Consider the following 5,993-nt stretch of genomic DNA (forward strand, 5'->3'; position numbering starts at 1 on the left):
ATAAAATCATTCATCACTCCTGTACTAAATTTCGACGTCAAACCAATGAGAATGTCAAGGCACAATGCAGAACCTGGCGGAAAAATTTTGCTTAATACAGCCTAATAATCACCCGCAGAGTCTTCGATTTCCTCTGATTTCACAAATAAGTAAATATAAGCTATTCGTCCTGATAACCCACAGAATCGATATATGTATGTGAGGCAGCGGATTGGCAATATTAGGTGCTGATGAACTTTCAGCAGCCCACTTCATCCTATGGTTAGCTTGTTTCCTCTGTTTTTTCCCCCCTGGGATATTACTTGATACTCTGAGGAGCCTGTGCACCTGTTAAGATAAAACTCTGAAATAATGTAATGAAGCATGGTGAATCGATGACCAAGGAAGATGACCAGAGAGAGAAGGGAACATGCTTGTCATGTGCAAAGGTTGTTAACGATTACTGTGGAATCCTCTCCCTTTTTCTCTCTGAAGTTTCTCCTTTACCTGTGGTTCAGTTCTCTGATCTCAAAGTTTCTCTCCTTTTTGATTCATGTCGTTTTCCCTTATGGTGTAATTCTTCCGTTATCATTCTCCTTTCAAGTTCCAAGTTGCATGTATATCTTGTACTGATTTTTGAGTCATTGGAGTTCAGGTAAGCACTATATATTCCTTTGAATTCTGCTACTCTGTGTGAGGTTCATAGCAGGGGTCTATCTTCGAGCAAGACAATAACATTCACAGTATAATAGATCCGAGGGAGCAAGTGCTCATTCATTAGTTGAAAAACAATGCAAAGCTGCAAATCTTCTCCGTGGCCCTTCACCTTTAGAGTAACAGAAGGGGGAATGGGCTGTAGAATAATCTGTATGCTTCAACCAGGCCACTCAAGATCCTCAATAACTTCCATCAGTGCTGCAGACTAGAATTTGACGCCATAATTGAAAGATAAGTTGCACTGCATAACATTCTCCCCAACAAACTACACAAGAGAGAAATGCTCCTCCTTTCAAAGTCTACGTATTTCCCAAAGCTCAGTAACAACAGAAAAATGTAAGTCGAAGTGTAATTCAAAATTTATTCAAGAATATAAAAGGGTCTATATCTAAGCTGTAATTAAAAACCTGTGACCTGTAAATTGTCAGTTTCCATTGGTCCCTTTCATCTGAAGCAAGGAAAATAAAGGTCTGCTAAAGAAAGAAACAGGTCCATCAACGTTAAAACGTCTCAAATTAGAGAGTAATATTAAAAACGAAGGCGATTACATACTACAGTCAACGAATGACGAGTATTACCCCGTTCCAAACGGGAATTTCAAAAAGAATGATGGTTCAAGCAGCTAGGATCACCGGGCATTGTGAGCCGGGGGTGCAGCGGCCTGTTATCCTTCCACTGTAGAGAGCCAGAGGTGTTCGCTACTTGTGAAGCCAGCCTCACGCATTTTCTCCCTGTCTAGGAGGCCCACGAGACTCAAGACCCCTCCGTCTAGACTCAGCTCCCGACTTGGAACGGGTAAGCCAGCGAAACGCAGCCTCCAGCTCAACCAGGTGACGCCTGAACTGTGTACCATCAACCCGATACCACTACTTGGGTTACAAGCTTGGGCTACCAAGCACGGCGAGAAGGGGGCCTTTCAATCATTTATATTCTGCCATTTCTTTGATAAAATAGGCGATGTGGGACTCCCAAGTGATTTTCTCTTCCTTCTTCCAATACATCACCTTTCTTTATTATTCTTTTATTTTTTTTTGGAAAAATAGAAAACTCTAGAGTCACGGGAAAACTTCCAAAACGCAGAGGACAAGGGACAAATTGGGAAAATAAAATTAAAACAACAAAAAATAGAACAAAATAAAAAACTAAATAAAAACGCAGTGAAAAGTCCGCCATCTAACATAAGAACGTGATATGAGAAAATATTAGAAATTCTTCAATTTTATCGAGTTATCATTTTTAAGAAATTTTAGAGATACATTATTACAACCGCTTCATTTTTTGTTCTGGGTACAATATTACAACCGCTTCATGTTATAAAGTGTTAAATCCTAAGTGTTTCTTTGGAAAATTTCAATAGAAGTTCCAAAAAAAAAAAAAGAAAATCCTCTTACTATTAGGCTATTCTCTCATACTCTCGGGTTGGGGGGGGGGAAGGCAATAGAACTATGAAAAACAAAGGATAGGATCCAAAATCAAGCAAAAGGGAATAAACAAGCAATAGTGACAAACTGATAGCGCATTTATGAAGGGTTGTTTATTTTTCAACGGGAGGAGAAAAAACTACATATGTTAACAATTCTATGTTGGAAGTAAGAACATTGACCCCCAAGAGTATCCCTATTTATAGAGTTAGTTTGTACAATCAAATCATGCATTGAGGGACTTTACAACAAATTGAAGACAAAAAATTATATTGTCCATCTATGTCTCAGCCCTGATACCATAGATGGAAATTGATATACTTACTGTTGATTTTAGTTCAGCTTTCTACAAAAGCCAACCTGATTTACTAACTAAACCTTTGAACGAACAGAATAGTAAGCTGTACCCATAGTGCCATATGAGTCTTCCAGACCAGAAAACAATAGAGTAAGAAATTTGTTTCAATACAGATTTAGTAACATAAGTTAATGAGTATTAATCCTAAACTCCATAGTGTTAAAAAAAATTTCTAGCTACCGGCTTAGCTGCAAACTAGATGGTTTATAATGTTGCAAGATTACTAGAAGGGGAAAAGGAACATTTTCCTGTACTAGAAATTTATGGTTTACATAGTAAAACTAAAAAGAAAAACTTAATTACTCCTGTACTTGATTTCAACAGCGATTCATTAAAAAAGTCAAGGTACACTGCAAAGCCTGGCAGCAGTAATATTCCAAAAACTGTCTAATAATTATTCCGAATCTTCGATTTCCTCTGGTTTCACAAAAAATTCAATATAAGCTATACGGCCCGGCTGCTGGTAACCCACAGAATCTACATATGCATGTGAGGAAGGCAATTTGCCAATCGAAACCAGATGCTGAACTTTCAAAAGTCCACCTCTCCCAACGGTTAGCTTGCTTCCTCTGTTTTCCTTGATAACACTGCTTGGTATGTTTGTTGTTGTCGCTCTGAGGAACTTGTATTTGTACCTGCTGACATGAATTCAAAGAAATGTCTTGATATTATGACGGTAGGGAAAACATGCTTTACTTCAAGTAATGATGCAAAACTTTACTTGTAAGAAACCCGGTGATCACACTGATGAAATGCTGCCAAGAGATCAGTATTTGCATAATACATAAGGTCTATCTGCGAGAATGAGAAAAACTGTCACTATAAGATTGATCCAGAGCGACAAGAGCTCATTCATTAGTTCAAGACAACACAAACCTGCAAGTCTCCATGGCCTTCACCTTTCAAGGTTACAGAAGGGGGAACTGGCTGTAGAATGATCTGGATGCTTGATCCAGGCCATTCTAGATCCTCAATAGCTTCCTTCAGTGCTGCAGACTAGATTTTGATATCATAATTGGAATATAAGTTGCAGTGCATTCTCCAAAATAAACTAAACAAGATGGTTTTTCTTTCAAAAAGCATGAATAGATCCATAAATTCAAAAACAGTACAAAAAATACAACTCGCATCATTTAGTGCACCCAAGAATTTTAATAATGAGCACCATTAAGGTTGGTAAGCGGCCTATTCCATAACTCAAAAGTAATTTATTAGCATGTACAAGTGCAGAGTAGCTTATTATAGAGTTAAATATTAAAAACCTTATTGTCAATCTCATAAAGCAAATACAAGATTTGGAAACTTGAGGAAACAAGGTGTACATATAAAGCAGCATTTGTGGTGGCAAGACCTGAAATGTTAAGCAGCATCTAACTGGGACATGGTGATATCAGAACTTTGCAGCATACCTTAACAGTAAACGTTAGAGGATTTGTTCCAGCCGGTTCAAAGTTGTAGTCCCATGGCATTGTGTCAGGAATCCTTGTCCTGATCTCTGCATAAATGCTAGCAACCTCCGAATCAACTTTCCTAAAATAGTGAAGAAGGTAAATTCATTCATGGATCAGGCCGTTCCACAAAATGTGTAGTTTTACACCTGTAGCACTGTAAGAAACTAAAAGTAACCAAGATATTGTGTTCAATAAAAATCCATGAAACTTGCCAGCATGCCAGTTAGACTAAAAAGAATGACAGAATCCATCAGAAGTTCTCACTTGATAAAGTATTATTTATTTCTTCCCGGGGACAGCTTTACTTTACAAAATGATAAACGTTAATTAACGCATCAGATTAAAGAAATGGGCCCATCGAACTGTAATTAGCACTCAGTAACCAGTGAATTTTCAGGTCTTATCAGCCCTTGCCATTGTCAGGCACTAAAAATGAAAATGTCTATTAATAAATAATTTGCCAAGGAAAGACGAATCTGTCAGCATTGCATGTCCCCGAATCAGTGAAACACAAATTATCAACGAAGGTACTTACTTCAGAAGAACCTGCATGTCAGGACCAGGGTACTGAATTTCAATCATGCTTGACTGACCAGGAACCGAGAATGCGTTAAACAATCCACTAGAAGGCCCAAGCTTACTCCAAAACGAGGCCGTCCCTGTGCGTTGTAATCATAACGAGCGAATAGCTACAAGTACAGACACATTCAAACTCAAATCTAGGCATTACTGCATGAGCAAAAAGGGCAAAATACTGAATGCCACTCGAATTTAACTTGAATGTTGCGACCAGAACTCCCCAGAGAAACTAAGAAGACCGTCGCAATACGTAATTATGATGATATACCAGTAAGAATGCAAATATTACAAGCAAAATGGGTACCTCGCGTTTGAGATAAACCTTGGCCTGAAGACAACCGCTTTCTTCCACAATCAAAACGATGCCGTGCTCAGACAACTCTACCACCGCGTCCTAGATGCGACGACAGCGATAAGCTAATTGATTCACATAGAGATCGATATAGTTGTGATAGTTCGGGGACGCAATCCAAGTGGAAAATGAGGATGTAAGTGAGAATAAACTACCTGGTGGCGTTTCCAACGAACGGCGCTGAGAGCATCGACCAAGCCTGAACGTGTTCAAGTTGGCAGACCAGGTCAGGGGCCTCATCCTCCATAGCCGACGAGCTCATTCTTCCTTCCCTTTTCCCTCCCGCCAAATGCCCCAGAGAGGCCAAGCGGGAATTCTCAGCGGATGGCAAAAACGGGGAATCCAGACATATGCGTTAATACTCCTTCACTCACTTTGAAGCGTTGCGAAATGAGTCTTGAGGAATACTAAATGACAATAATAATAAATGTTTAATTATTGATTTTCTTATAACATGTAAAAAGTCCAAATAAACATGTGAAGTTCAGAGCATAGGACGTCTGTGACAAGACAATGAAAGCAGTTTTACGGTCAATAAGTTATTTATATTTTTGAATTACAAATAAAAATAACAATTACAATATAATAAATAACAAATAGATTGAATATAAACTTTAGTCTTTTAAAAAAAATTATTTTGATTTTAATCCCTTAAATTTTAAATCATAAATTTTAATTTTTTAATTTTTTTAAATATTAGTTCTTATAATTTAATAAAAACTTAATATTTTATCTTGCTGGACTTCAAATCAAAATAAGAATAAAATTAAAAGATAAAAAATTATATTAATCCTAACAAATATATGCTATCTGTATATAAACATTTTCAACCGTGAATCAAACATGGGCAGATTGTTCTCTTCTTACGAGAGTGACATGGTTAGCTCTAGGGCTGCACATGGGCAGGGCAGGGCAGGGCTGGGCAGGGCGGGACCCTTGCCCGATGCCCAGCCCGACGAAGACGAAGAATGAAGGCTGGAAAATGCAGCCCGTTGCCCAGCCCTGCCCATGAAAAGCCCTAATAAATTTGGGCTGGGCAAATGCGGGCTGGGCAGGGCGGGCTTCTATGCCCAAAACAATATACTATATTAATTAACTAATTATTTATATCCTTCTAAATAATCTAATGTAACTTT

General features: G+C 38.2%; 1 pseudogene; it reads right to left on the reverse strand.

Annotated features, from left to right (window-relative positions):
* Positions 1–2,695: 2,695 nt before the first annotated feature.
* On the reverse strand, positions 2,696–5,180 carry LOC114714103 (uncharacterized; annotated as a pseudogene).
* Between the last annotated feature and the right edge of the window lie 813 nt (positions 5,181–5,993).

Source organism: Neltuma alba, unplaced genomic scaffold (genome assembly GCF_004799145.2).
Source record: "Neltuma alba isolate B1F8T4 unplaced genomic scaffold, ASM479914v2 tig00011485_pilon, whole genome shotgun sequence".
NCBI lineage: Eukaryota > Viridiplantae > Streptophyta > Magnoliopsida > Fabales > Fabaceae > Neltuma > Neltuma alba.